Source organism: Curcuma longa, chromosome 12, assembly GCF_044706935.1.
Source record: "Curcuma longa cultivar G26 ecotype Majalengka, Jawa Barat chromosome 12, ITB_CL_G26_1.1, whole genome shotgun sequence".
NCBI lineage: Eukaryota > Viridiplantae > Streptophyta > Magnoliopsida > Zingiberales > Zingiberaceae > Curcuma > Curcuma longa.
In genome coordinates this window covers 6,433,000-6,447,646 of record NC_133872.1, presented here as the reverse complement: position 1 = coordinate 6,447,646, position 14,647 = coordinate 6,433,000, and the positions used below count along the sequence as shown (strand labels likewise).

The window sequence follows — 14,647 nt, the reverse complement described above, 5'->3', positions numbered from 1 at the left end:
ATCAGTCAATTTGGTTTGTAATTGTTATTATCAACTTGGTCCAAGTGAGCTATTGTAATTTCTACTGTTACTATTCTACCTAAGTAACATATTATTGATTCTCTCGGCTCTGTTAAGAATGCAGCCTGCTGCAGCACTAAGATCCATGAAGACCATAGCATATATATCTGCTTCAGTGAATCAATTTAGTGTGTCCAGTTTCTGATTTTGCAGTTCTTTAGCAAGGACTAATATGGGGTTAATTGACTCTGCTGCATCGTCCTCTGCGGTATGAATTTGCTGTATTGCTGATACATGGTGCTCATATTTTACATCAATTACTGATTTCTTGCTTTACAATTGTTGGCAGCTTTTGAACCGTCTTTTTTTCATTGTTTGCAGGGTGAGATCATGCTATGGCTATTGATTGAACACTATGCTTGTTTAATTTTATGTATGATAGAGTATGATAGGTATTGATATCCTTAGACCTTAGATACTGCCAGTGTTGATCTGCTTGCTACTATTCAAAATTTAATATAGTGAGGAAGTATATTGCTGTAAAACAAAGTTTATTGGAGTACTTGCTAATCCTTGAAATTTTATTCGTATATCTGAATTGAAATGTATCACTAAGTGGGACAAAGGCTTGGTTGTTGTTGTTGTTATATCTGAGTTGAGGGTTCACTGGGTTGAATTTTTGGAATCTAATATGCATCTGTGCCTGTACTATCAATGGTTTTTAAACATCCCTTCTACTAGAAGACTTCCTTCTGATCCCAAAGAAACTCACTAATGCATCATTAATATATCAAATAAATACATAATATCGTATTAACCTAGCATTAATTTCATACTGCAGCCATCCTTTTACCATGTGAATTAAGTTCTTTTATCGAGTTGACTTCCTCCCTCTAGCTGTGAGTCTCACTATATTCTTCAGTAGCTGCAAATGGCCGAGACTGCTTTGAGTTCTCTTTAAAGAAAAAAGGGAATCTGATTATTGCCACTTCTCTTTAGGTTTTGCATGACCCTTATCAATTGAAGATTTAGTTGTATCTATGATAACTTAGCTCATAAATGAGTATTCAGCTATATCTTGATTTGCTACTCGATATGGACAGCTATATCTTAATTTGCTTATCATATTACTAGTATGCAGTGCTGCTATTCTAAAGTCCAACCACCTGTTTCTTCTGCAATAAAAAAGAAAATAAAGAATGCTAGTACAATGCACTTCAAATTATCTAATTAACAACATCATTTTCAGAATTGTTAAAAGTTTTGTATTACGTGAACAATTATGTCAAACAATTTTTGCCCCCTTACACTTTGGGCCTTAGATCCACAATTATAATACATTTATGTCTTTGTTTGCTCTTATCTGAGTTAGTTAATCTTATTTTCTTTTGCATGCAGTAAGTTCCAGAGCACACCTGATGAGCTTATTCTCCTATCAGCTTTTGGAGGATACTTACTTGTATGAAGCGTTCAATCCCTACCTTCAGTTGGGAAAAATAAGAACTAATCCCCTCCCAAATGGAAGAACCTGAGATGCTACAATGTTTATTTTCTCATGGAATAATTCTGAGTAGTTCAATTTAGTTTTCGCTGCGATCATCTTCTTTGCTCTAGTTTTGCCTACAACCCTGGAATGTTTATTTTCTTTATGCCTATCACAGGGAGTATATATTTTTATACTGTAATCATTACCTGTTTTGATTTGTGCAGTTCTTTAACACTCCACCATACGCATGTGAACCATCAAGCCTCCCAAAGTATCCACCAAGCAAGGAGATGGATGCTAAACTGAGAGATGAAGAAGCAAGAAGGTATTCACAATTATTCTTACTGATTTCTTTTGTTTATTCCCAATGGATCATGGAAAATGAATCACTTCCCTTTGCCTCCTGAAATCGCCTTTTAAAATATAGTTTCCCCTATAGGCTATCTCTGTTTTGTTAAAAAAAAATATACGGTTTGTTTTGAATGAAATATATGGTCTTGCTTCTGCCGTTTAAGAAAATAATACTATATTCTGCTTGTCTGTGTAGCTTTTGGAATATGTTGTTATCTTGGAACTGCTTTTCTATGGGTGGTCAATGTACTGCGAAGACACCATCATAATGACACTCAAGATAGGGTCAAATGGTAAAACGACATAAGTAACATGGTAGCTTCTTTTTAGAAATTCAATGCTCATGCTGAAACAAAAGAAGCAAAATTGCAGGTATCTTAGTTTTTATATGTATTTATATGTACAAAACTATGTTAGTTCACTTTTTTGCATCTACATCCGTTTGCTGAAAAAGTCTCTTGCCTTTTAGGAACAGATGAGGACGAAGAGGATGATGATGATTCAGATGAGGACGAAGAGGATGATGATGAACAAGATGGCAAAGACTAGGAAGAGGACGATGGGGCTGAAGGTGATCCTTCTGAGGATGAAAACGTTGAGGGAATGTGTAATATGTTGCAAGAAGAATATTTGTGTTAGTTACTTTTGGTTATTTATAAATATTGAGGTGATTAAATATATCGGTGCTTTTCTATTTGTGATTTGTTTGGTGAATTTATAATATTATGATAATTTTGTCATCTTGCTCGATCATAATTTACAAACAACATAAAAAAAATAAGTGTTATTACAACAGTTTTAAATTCAATGACATCGGTTTGGAAGCGTTGTCGTTAAGTGATATTACATCGGTCGAAAATCGTTGCTAAAATTGATGTTAAACAGATATTACATCGGTTTTACACCGTTGCAGAACTAATGTCGTTGAGTGATATTACATCGGTCGAAAACCGTTGTTAAAATTGATGTTAAACATATATTACATCGGTTTTACACCGTTGCAAAACCGATGTCGTTGTGATATTACATCGGTCGAAAACCGTTGTTAAAATTGATGTTAAACAGATATTACATCGGTTTTACACCGTTGCGAAACCGATGTCGTTGAGTGATATTACATCGGTTTTACATCGATTACAAACCGATGTCGTTGAGTTGTATTACATCGGTTACAAACCGATGTCTAAAATGTCAGACCTTTTACAACACCTTCATAGACATCAGTCGATTTTCTCATAGACATCGGTTTTCCACCGATGTCTATGACTGTTTTTGTTGTAGTGTGGAGTCGACTCCAGCCTAATCAGCCTAAATCCGAAAGTCTGCGCGTCAAAGTCGTCGCCAACGGGACTGGAGTCGACTCAGACGGCCTTCTGAGTCGACCCAGGTCAAAAAGTTATTGCCATCGCCGCCACCGCGACTGGAGTCGACCCAGGACCGGACTAGAGTCGACTCAGGAGGGATAAGCGACGAAGCGGATGAAGTTTTATCTGCCACGTCGGCTGGAGTCGACCCAGATGGCGATCTGAGTCGACTCAGGTCGACTATATAAGGCAGTCGCGAGCAGCAGCCGAGACACAACTTTCTCTCGCAATCAAACGCCTTCCCCGCGACCGTTAAGCTTCCAAACTTCGACGTCGGTGCCGAGCCTGCTTCAAGCTACTTCAACAAACACCGAGACGCCGAATTCACACTCCGGGGAGCGCAAAAAGTCGGTAACAAAAGACTGTATTTACATTCCGATAATTTGCGTTGTAATCGAGTTTTGTGTAACTATTTTTCGATATACTTGCTACCGTAAGGAGCAAGTATCTTAGTGGATTGCCCAAAGTAAACGGTCAAGGACCGTGGGCCTTGGAGTAGCAGCGTTGCGCTGTGAACCAAGTAAAAACAAACCGAGTCATTTACTTTTGTGCATTTAATTAATCGCTTCCGTTTCCGCACTCGAACAGTTTTATCGAAAAAATCGAAAAGCGTGCAAACACGCTATTCACCCCCCCCCCCCCTCTAGCGTGTTTTCCGATCCTACAAGCTTATCGTAGTTGACGCCATAGCGACTGGAGTCGACTCAGGAGGCAATTGGAGTCGACTCATAGAAGATAACGGGCATAAGCGATAAAACTTCATCTGCCACGTCAGTTGGAGTCGACTCAAATAGACATTTGAGTCGACTCAGGTGCAGTATAAAAGAGACCCGCGAGCAGCAGCCGAAAATAACTGCTTTCCATCTCGAAACTCCGTTCTTGCGACTCCCAAGCTCTTATTCTTCGATGTTGGTGCTGTACGTGATCCAAGTCACTTCGAATCACACCTCAACGCTGAGATCAACTTCTGGGGAGCTACTGCGCGATCAAAAGTTGGTAAAAGTTCATTTTCATTATTTCTATTGTACCGAGCTTTTGTAAAGAATTCGTATTTGTATTTTTGATACACTTGTTGCCAAAAGGGGGCAAGTGCCTTAGTGGAATTGCCCAAAGAAAATGGTCAAGGACCGTGGGTCTTGGAGTAGCAGTCTAGGGCTGTGAACCAAGTAAACAAAATTATCCATAATTTTACTTAGTATTATTTTCGCTTCCGTACGAACTCGAGATTTACGAAATCAAAAAACATGTAACACGCTATTCACCCCCCTCTAGCGTGTTTTCGATCCTACAATTCTTTCAAACAAAAGCTCCTCAATTGTATGAGCACATCATCTTTCACCAATTAGAGAAGTTATTTACCTGCACTAATCACATAAATCTTAACCTTTGTAAAGAATTTTATGTAAATCTTCATCCGGTTGGAATTAATGAACACCGATACGTGTCAACTGTAGCAGGTGTTTCAATTCAGTTCAACACTGAAACTGTTCGATCTTTTTTAGGTCTCCGTCCCTCATAGAACCCTTTCATGTATTTTTCTGATTTTACTGGTCCTATCACTGGTTCTTTTGCTCATATCACCATGGATCAAATTCATGAACATTATTTTGGTACCCGCAGAAATCCATTCAAAAATATTTTTCATGCCACTGAGATGTCTGCCATTAATTATGTCTGGTACAGAATCATCCTAGACTATGTTCTTCCTATTGTGACTTGGGGTCGGGCATTGATACGTATACCCCACATGATCATGATGTATGTTTTAGAGCAACATCTTGACATTGACATTGCCCAACATGTCTACTCTTCCATTCTTTATTACTCGAGTTCCACAAATGGCAAGATATATATGTCATTTTGCCACATCATCACCTAGTTTCTTGCATCTAGAGGCATCGATGTTTCTGTAGGCACAATTCATCATTTATCCAAGGATTACGACCAGATTGCCTTGCGCCATTTGAAGTTGGCGAAAATCACATACCATCGTGGCACTATAGTTTGGAGACGTGATATTGAGGGAGGACCTACGAACGAGTCTTCTGAGTCAAAGGAGGAAGAGGATGCACCTGCTACTGCCCCCTCCTCCTGCGACTGGTGCACCCTCCACACATGGCCTGGATGAGCGTATACGCATCTTGAGGGGAGGGTGGACCAGGGCTTTCATGATCTTGGCGAGCGCATGCAGGGATACTATGAGCATGTGCAGACCTACCACCAGGAGGTTCATGATTATTACCAGGGAATTCAGACTTACCATCATGAACTTCAGGGTTACTTTGAGGAGGTTCGAGGTCTTCGTCAGGATTGGGCATCGGCTGCTCAAAGGTAAAATAAAGCATATGTATAGTAGCAGCAGATGTATCAGCAGCAGCAGTAGATATACGACATGATGCAGAGGATGCACATGTCTTATCAGGCTCTTCCACCTCCTCCACCACCTGATGATGATGAGATGTAGTTTGATGATTTGCTGGATGACTTTGTTGGTTAAATGTGTCAAAACATTGATTTTTTGTGCTTGATACTTATGCTTGGGTGTGGGTGTTTAAGTACTATGAATACCTTGTATGGATGATGACTATTTTCTATTTGTTGTCATGTTTTTTTTTATGTTTTTTTATGTTTATATGTTTATGCTTGTTGTTGGATTAAGGGGGAGCAAAGATCTACAACTTTCATTCAAGGTGTTTTGATTGGTTCCAACTCTAGGATGTGCTAAATCGTAGGAATATGCCCACCTTCCAAAAGCAGTCCAGGCAGGGGCGTGCCTAAGAGGAAGGGGCGTGCCAGGAGTAAGGCAGGGGCGTGTCTACGAGGCAGGGGCATGCCTCTGTCTAGCAAGACAATTGCACATGGTTGTGCCTCACAGGCACGGTCGTGCCAGATTCTAAGCTTCAACAGCACATGGTCGTGTCTCCCAAACACGGCCGTGTCTCATTTCCAGTGCCACGCCAGGACATGGCCGTGTCTCATAGACACGGTCATGCCCCTTCCTCAGAATCACACCTGCACATGGCCGTGTCTCCCAGACACGGCCATGCCTCCCTATCAGTGAAGCGGCTTCACATGGTCGTGCCTCCTAGGCACGACCGTGTGACGGGGACGTGCTGAGGTGTGCTTGGACCCTATAAATACATCCTTATGCACCTTTTGGAGGCTATCTTGGGTCATTCTTCAAAACCCTAAGTGTTGGCTAGGGGGAAGGTGCCTCCCCACTCTTGGGGAGGCTCTAAACAGTTCATCTCCACCGATCCATCCTACACCAGAGCGAGAAGAACTTCAAGAGGATGCCCACGCTTCAAAGATAAGTCTTCCCCTTCCTTGTGGATGACTATTTTCATATAATCTTCTTGTAATTGAGTAGATCCTTGAGTATAGGATGTAGGATGAACATCTATGTAATGATGGTGATGTATAAACTAGTTTATGTCATTTTTCCTTTTCAATGAAGTGTTTACACTTGTTTCATGTATTGTGTGCCTTGAATATGTTTAATGAAATGTTTGTGTGAGTGCATATACATGATTATGAGCGGTGGATTACTGTATAAGGAGATCCTAGGATCGTATGACCGGGGCGCCTTGTGACAGGTGGAATGCCTTTAACTGGACTTTCCGAAGTGATTCATACATAGTGGTAAATCCTCATAAGGGATATCTAATGGTTGATGGCTACTAGGATAAGGTCCTTAACAGGGTACTTGGTAACAGAGGGTATGACATTGGATCGTATGATCGGGGCGCCTCGTGACAGGAGGAATGCCTTTAACTGGACTTTCTGGCGTCACCTTTACTAGAGGGCCACCACATAGGACTTTAAGGTCAAATGCCAACAAAGCCTGACGATGTCGAATTGGTATTTTGGTTAGAATTTTTACAAGGTGGTAGACATTGAGAATAAGGGAACAAACATGAATTAGGAACTTCACCTAGCATTGATATGAATCTGAAATCCTAGACTTATCCATCTCATCCATAAACCCTAAGTCAATCTCTCTCTTCCTACCATACAAACACACAACCAAATTCCTCAACCATTCCGTTTCCTTTGGAGTCTAGATAACTATCTTAGTAACATCATTATAGCTAATACACAGTTTCTATGGTTCGATATCTTTTTATTACTTGACGACAACCGTATACTTGCGATTCACATCAATCTACAACTTCGATGTCCACAATAAATTGTTGGTGCATTGGAGAGTAAGGTTTTAGGGGGAGTTTGTGCCAAAAGTTGGTCATTTTGATAAGTTATGCTCTCTTCTTGGATTTTTATTCTATATGTTTTTAATTCTACCTTCTTGAATTCCCATATTTTTGATAATTATCAAAAAGGGGGAGAATGAATTGGTTAAAGTTAGGATTTAATGTTATTCATGCTGAACATGCTTATTGATACTTATTGTTTCATTATGCTTATGAATGGTTATTGATTCATTATCATTGGAATAAATTGTTGTTCTTTAATACATGCTGTTTTAAAGACCTAACTTAATTGAATTTTTGCCAAATATTAAAAAGGGGGAGATTGTTGGTGCAATCTTGCCCCAAGTGATTTGGATTTTAATGTTGGCTAAAATGAGTTTAAGTTAGGCAATGTTGGTGATCTAACTTGTGTGGTTTGAGTCTACAGGAAAGTCTAGGTTGGAAGATTTGGCAAATGATGAAGTCCTGGAGGTGTGGCCTCTTGGCAAAGGATGAAGTTCCAGAGGCGCGACCTCTTGGCAAAGAAAGACTTAGCACGACGAAGCTGAAGGAAACGTCTCAAGCTAGTGCAAGGAAGGGAACAAGGCTTGTGGAAGATGTTTGAAGGTTTGCGTTAAGGCTAAGGGCTGAAAAAGAAGCTGAAAAGGGAGTTTCAGCTTAATCAGTCAACTGACACTATTGGTGCAGTCGACTGGTGGTTGATCAGAAGCACACACAGAGTTTACAGAGAAATCAATCGAAGTGGAGCAGTCGACTGGAGCAGTCAATTAGTAATGGTGCAACCGACTGCTAGATGACCGTTGGAGCGATAGCTAACTGATTAAATGCAAATTAAAGAGCCATTGGAGCTCATCAGTCGACTGGCCCTTGGAGCAGTCGACTGATGTATGAAAATACCTAAAAGTAGAAAATGACACCGAAGAAAATAATAATACATTCTCTTATCTTTTTGGCAAGACTCTGACTTTGTAATAGCTTTCCTCTTCCTCCATACTTCACTATTCATTCTTGTGAAAGGAAGAGATTAGTTTATGAGGGTTTTTTCCACCTTCGAAGCGTGCTTCGAAAAGGAGGATTTTCATAGTGAAAAGGTCGTCTGTGTGTGTGGATCCTTGGATTAGTCACCTCGTAGAGGTTGATACCAAATAAACAAACCGGGTTAGCGATTGATCTTTCTTTTGCTTCCGCTAACGATTTCGTAGGAATGTTCTAGAAATCGCTATTCACCCCCTCTAGCGAACGCATCGATCCTAATAATATGAGTGTCATAAACTTTCTCATGTGACTATTAGTATGAATAGTCCTTTAACCTGAAATCACTACGGTTGCCTACATAAGGAGTTATGTACTTTGATGTCGTCAAACATCACCCGTAATAGGGGGACTATAAAGGCGATCACTAGGTATGTAACAAATTATACGGAGGGATGTGAGTGATGTAGATGGGATGTATCCCTCCCATATGACAGGAGTGATATCTTGAGGCCTTTTGATAGAGTAGGACCATGAAATGTATAGTCATGCTCAAATGAGTCAATATAGGATATTGAACTTATTTGCTTGAGTGAGTCTACTTGGGGATCAAAAAATATAAGGATTGATAAAAGGATGACACAATCTATGTCTCATTGATCAATCTAGATATCGAGGATAGAAGGACATGGTCATACATTATCATAGTCACGAAGGTTATGTTGGATCTCGGCATTTTTGTCACTTGGGTAGCAATGATGCATTGCTAGATACTGCTTATTTTTTATGTCTCTAAAATATGTTTTAGAGACATTAACAATGTTACAAGAACCTGTTGGGTCACACACAAATAACATTCTATTTTGGGGATGGGTTCATTTTAGTTTGACTAATGGAACAATGAAGCTCATTGGATGGTCAAAACTTGAGCTAGACTCAAGTTGGTTGAATTTGAGTTAGACTAAAATTAAATCAAGTTGATGAATGAAGGTTGATTCATTATGCATGATTAATGTGGATTAATCATGCATTGAAGAAGGGGAAGTTATCATGCATGATTAATAGGATTAATTGATGAAAGAATACCAAAAGTCTAAAAACCTTTAGTATTCATGGCATGAGTATAAAAGAGTTTTTCATCCAAAAATTCATAAGTTTTTTCATCCTCTTGCCTTTCTCTTCTTCTTGTTAGAGACTCACTAAAGGGGTTACTAGCACAACTCAAATTTTCTCCAAAAGTGAGCATTAGTGTGGATACACATAGAGGCACGGACACTTGAACATGCAAGAGATCCGACAAACTTTGGACGAGCAGGATAAGCGAAGGGCATGCAACAAAGGTATACCTTAGTAGATAGGATTTTGTAGATCTAACTTGTATGAATTTTCTTTGACATGGATCGCTCAAGGGGTCCTTTTTCCACTGTGAATTTTTTGATTATCACATAGGATTCCCTATAATACACAATTAAAGACACTCAACCTGCTTTAATATCAATTTATATAATGGTATCTATACTAGAGAGGGGGTGAATAGCGTATGCAAATTTCTTATGACTTGATAGTTTAGCTATTCAAACAAAAAACAATAAAAGTATGCAATGGAAATAAAATTAACAAAAATATTCTAAGTTAAATATTAACTTAACTACGCTGTAATAAATTATGCGAATGGATATGAATGATGTAGATGAGATCTATCCCTTCCATATGATGGAAGTGATATCTGTGGGCCCCTTGATTAAGTAGGACTACTAAAATAAATGGTCATGCTCAAGTAAGTCAATATAAGATATTAAACTCATTTGGTTAAGTAAGTCTACTTAGAGATCAATAAACACAAAGATTGATAAGGGGATGACATGGTCTATATCTCATGGATCAATCTAGATATCAAGGATAGAAAGACCAAGTTACACAAGATAATAGACACAGAAAGGTTAGGTTGAATCTCGACATTCTCATCACTTGGGTAGCAATGATGCATTGATAGATGTCGCTCATTGCTTATGAATCTAAAATGTTATTTTAGATACATTATCAATGTTATGAAAACTTATTGGGTCACACACAAAGAACATGTTGGCTTGGAGATGGATATATTTTAGTTTAACTAAAATATAATGGACCCTAAAGATTATAGGGTTAAGTCTAATCCGAGTTAGACTCAAATGAATTCAACTATTGGATTATTGGTTTGAGTCTAATCCGAATTAGACTCATTGAGTTAGACTCAACTATTAAAGAGGATTAATAGAGATTAATAGAGTATTGATGAAAATGAGAGCAAAAGGCAAAAACTTTTTGTATTCATTGGATGACTCTTTGTATTCATTGGTATTCATTGGATGACCCTTTGTATTCATTGGGTGACCTTTGTATTCATTTGATGAGTACAAAAGGCCAATTTTATACATTTGGTGAATGATCACTTCTAGTCTCCTCTTCTTTTACTCTTGGCAAAATCATCCAAGTTGCTACCACAACGAAGGTGGTTCTTCTCCGAAGGCTAAGTTCATGCGACGAATGAAGGACATGCTCATGTGGATACCAAAGAAGCGTGGCCATTTTGATTGTGCTAAGATCTACCAAATCAAGTTGTTGTCGGGATTATTTCGTTCACTCAATAAATGTGACAACTCGATCAAACATGTATACTACATTCGCATGGATCTCTAGAGGGATTGATTTTGTTCCACTGTGTTTATTTATTATTTTTTACAAAAGATCCCTACAATGGTATCAGAGCCACTTGTAAAAGTGTATACATCATTTTAGTTATGTTTCATATTTGATATAGATTGTAGGATCTTATATGCGCTAGAGGGGGGGTGAATAGCGCGTGTGGCTTTTCGAAATCTTTCGTTAACTATCAAAAACTAAGCAGTAAATTAAAATAAAATGCAAGGGACACGTGGGATTTACTTGGTTTCTAACCCCCAAGAGTTAGTACATCCAAGGCCTAATTCGGGAGGCGCCCGTCCACTAGTGGTCTTTTCCGTCGTTCGGAGAGTCACCCGTCTTACAGTTCCGTAAAGAATAAATCTAATAAAAAAATAGTCAAGTAGAAACCCCGGAAGTCCTGAGCTTATCAGTCCTCGTAAAGAATAAATCTAATAAAAAATAGAATGTAAAGACAAGTAAAATATTGATATGGCGTCAATTGCGATAAGTCTTGACTCTGAGTCAGCCTGAGTCGACTCAAAACCTTATCTGAGTCGACTCCACTGTTGAGTCGACTCAAGTCTCTGGTTGAGTCGACTCAACTCAGGTTTGACTTGAGTTGACTCCCAGCTTGACTTTGAGTTGACTTTGCTTGCTTCACCTCTGCTTTTCCCTCTTGCTTCCAGCTCCTGGTTCCTGCAAGACCAGCATACAAGCAAGCAAATAAAACAACCTAAAGCCTTATTTGTGGGTCTAACTTTAGATTTCTACTGAAATCTTGGGTTAGTCTAACCCACTCCATTCTGGAGAATTTATGTGATTGCCAACCGAGTCCTCCTGACTCGTTGGACTTGTGCTCGGCTCTGTCCTCGCCCCCCAGGATTTGTGCTGCAACTGATCCTCCTGATCAGTCCAGTCTTCTGCTGCAACTTGGTCCTCCTGACCAAGCCTAGACTTTTGCTGCAACTTGGTTCTCCTGACCAAGCCCAGACTTCTGCTGCGGCGTGGTCCTCCTGACCAGCCCAGACTTCACCTGGTGCACTTGACTCTGCCAAGACTTCCGCCAGATCCTCCAAATCAGGACTTCCCTTTGCCTAGCCTACAACTAGGACTTTCCCTTGCCCATCTTTACTCACCAAGACTTCCCTTGCCCAATCTTCCAGATCAGGACTTCCACTGCCTAGTCTAACCAACTAGGACTTTTCGCTAGTCGTCTGACTAGACTTCACTCACTTCCACACATCCAAATATCAGATAATGTTTGGGTCAACCCTTGGTCAAACTGACCAAACTTAGGTGTATTGTCAAACATCGAAACTCTAGGCAAGATCTTATTGCATCTTGCACCAACATAGATAACGAGCATGTGTTTATTATAATTTGCATGATTGTATGAGTGGCTTTGTCGAGCAAACAGTTTGTGTTGATCAAACTAAAGGATTGTAGCATCTTCATACATAATATGAAAACATGTTATAGTCCGATTTCGTTCAACAAATCTTTTATGACCTTATGAGCAGGACTACTGTAAAGTTATGGCTCATAAATGGTTTTTTACAATCATAATAAAAGTATGCTATAGTGCATAGTTAAGATCTATTATGAATTATGTATACCATGGTATAAGGTTATGGCCCCTTTTACCTAATGTGATTGGATTATGTATGTGTGTACATGTTGTAATTCATAATACGGCCTACGTGGCATGCCTTTTACCTATATAATTCCAGTTATAAATTAGACTCTCCTTGAATGTAACTCGAGGTTTCTTTAAATTTGTAATATACAATTAAGAATAGTACTAGTTTATTAGATGACAATGAAAAAGGAGGAAACCAGCAACACGCGACAACCAAGGAAGCACTTGGAGAAGATGTAATTTCCTTGGTTAACCTTTCGATCTTCTCATTGGCTTGAGAAGATTGTAGTAGACGGGTCATAACCATATCACGTTTCTAATTATGCATATATGTTAATGTGTGCTATGTTTGTATGTGATGCATGTTTAATTAGTAGTATTATGATAATTAAGTCATTTTTATATGCCTACAAAAGTTTGGTACTCATTTTTATCTTGATCAATTGTAGGCATGTTTGTCAAAGTAAAGTGACTCAATTTTTTTTGGTAGAGTATGACAGAACAATTATGATGTCCAAAAATTGAACTTTAGGTGAGACTTAACGAAGTTACCTCAATTGGATTGAGAACTTATCCCTTACATTGGGCAATTGAACAAATAGTCTTATTCACATAACTATACAAGAGTTATATACGATGTAATTGGTACACATTGCCTACCTAAATTATACGAGTCTTAAGTGATTAGCCAAAGCTAACTCAAGATAAGGTATAATATGGATCTTATCCTACTTAAACGTCAGTGCTATTAGGTTTGGAGCTAGTAGTGTGGATAAACTCCGGTTGGTCACATCCATGACTTGCTCCTACCAAGCTTTACAATTCAGTGGAAGAATCATTTAATTAAAGACCTCATTAAATGATTTAAATATAATACTCATTTCTGCATTTCTTATTGTAGTCACCATGTCATCAAATACGTCTAATACTCTCTCTCTACAATCTGTCCATGATAAAGATAATCTCAATGGAGCTAAGTTCCTAGACTAGTACAGAAACTTGAGAATTGTTCTCAAGTAAAAATGAAAATTGTATGTCCTAGATAAACCTATTCTTAAAACACCCGCCACTACTGCTACTCATGCTGATAAGGATGCTTATAAGTTGCATCAAAATGATGCATTAGATGTGTCATGCCTTACACTTGCCACCATGAACTTTGAGCTTCAGAATAACATGAGAGCATAGATGCTCAGGATATGGTTGAACATCTTAGACAACTATATCAGGGGCAGGCAAGACACGATAGATTTGAGATATTTAAAGCTCTATTTCAATGCAAGATGCAAGAACAAAGTCTCGTAGGAACTCATGTACTTAAAATGATTGAGTACGTTGAGAACCTTGATTGTACTTTCTTGAAATATACATGGTGTGATAGTATTGCATTTTACTATAAGATGACACCTGAAACCGTAAATTGACTAAAAAAAGAAAGTGAAGTAAAAAATAAAAGCAGAGTTCATCTTCATAAAGGGATAATTAATATCAGGTTGGTTTGCTCAGAATTGGAAATGCTCCATTTGCTAAATCATTCACTTTTTTCCCTATGAAATTTCATTCATACACAAAAATTGGCATCTTTCCACATCTGTTGACTCTGTCTTTCCACTGTCATTGATTAGGTTCAAGTGTGTGCTGGAAGTGTCAACTTTTGCATTTCTAGGACAAATTCTTCTTTTTCTGATAATTTTGTAGTTTATGCAAGAAGCTAATGATAATCTGGCATGTTCAAGGAAATAAAAAAAACATGCCCAGTGAACTATGTATGTTCCTCCTTGATGTAAAGAAGTTTACCTTAATACCTGTGGAAGTTGGGGAAGAGACATTATTGTATTGCTATTTATAGTGAGATGGTCATTACATGAGTATATATGGACTCATGATAAAATCTGACTACCAATTTGTGACTAAACTAATTAGATCAATAGCCTTATATTCTAATATCCCTCAAGGAATA

The 14,647-nt window shown here is 38.6% G+C and overlaps 1 long non-coding RNA gene across 1 annotated transcript; it reads left to right on the top strand.

The window, feature by feature from the left end:
• The first annotated feature begins 1,734 nt into the window (after window positions 1-1,734).
• Window positions 1,735-2,377, top strand: LOC141842745 (uncharacterized). Its single transcript, XR_012602983.1, has 3 exons — window positions 1,735-1,811; window positions 2,034-2,209; window positions 2,307-2,377. It is a non-coding gene; the product is annotated as an uncharacterized LOC141842745 (long non-coding RNA).
• The last annotated feature ends 12,270 nt before the right edge of the window (window positions 2,378-14,647 follow it).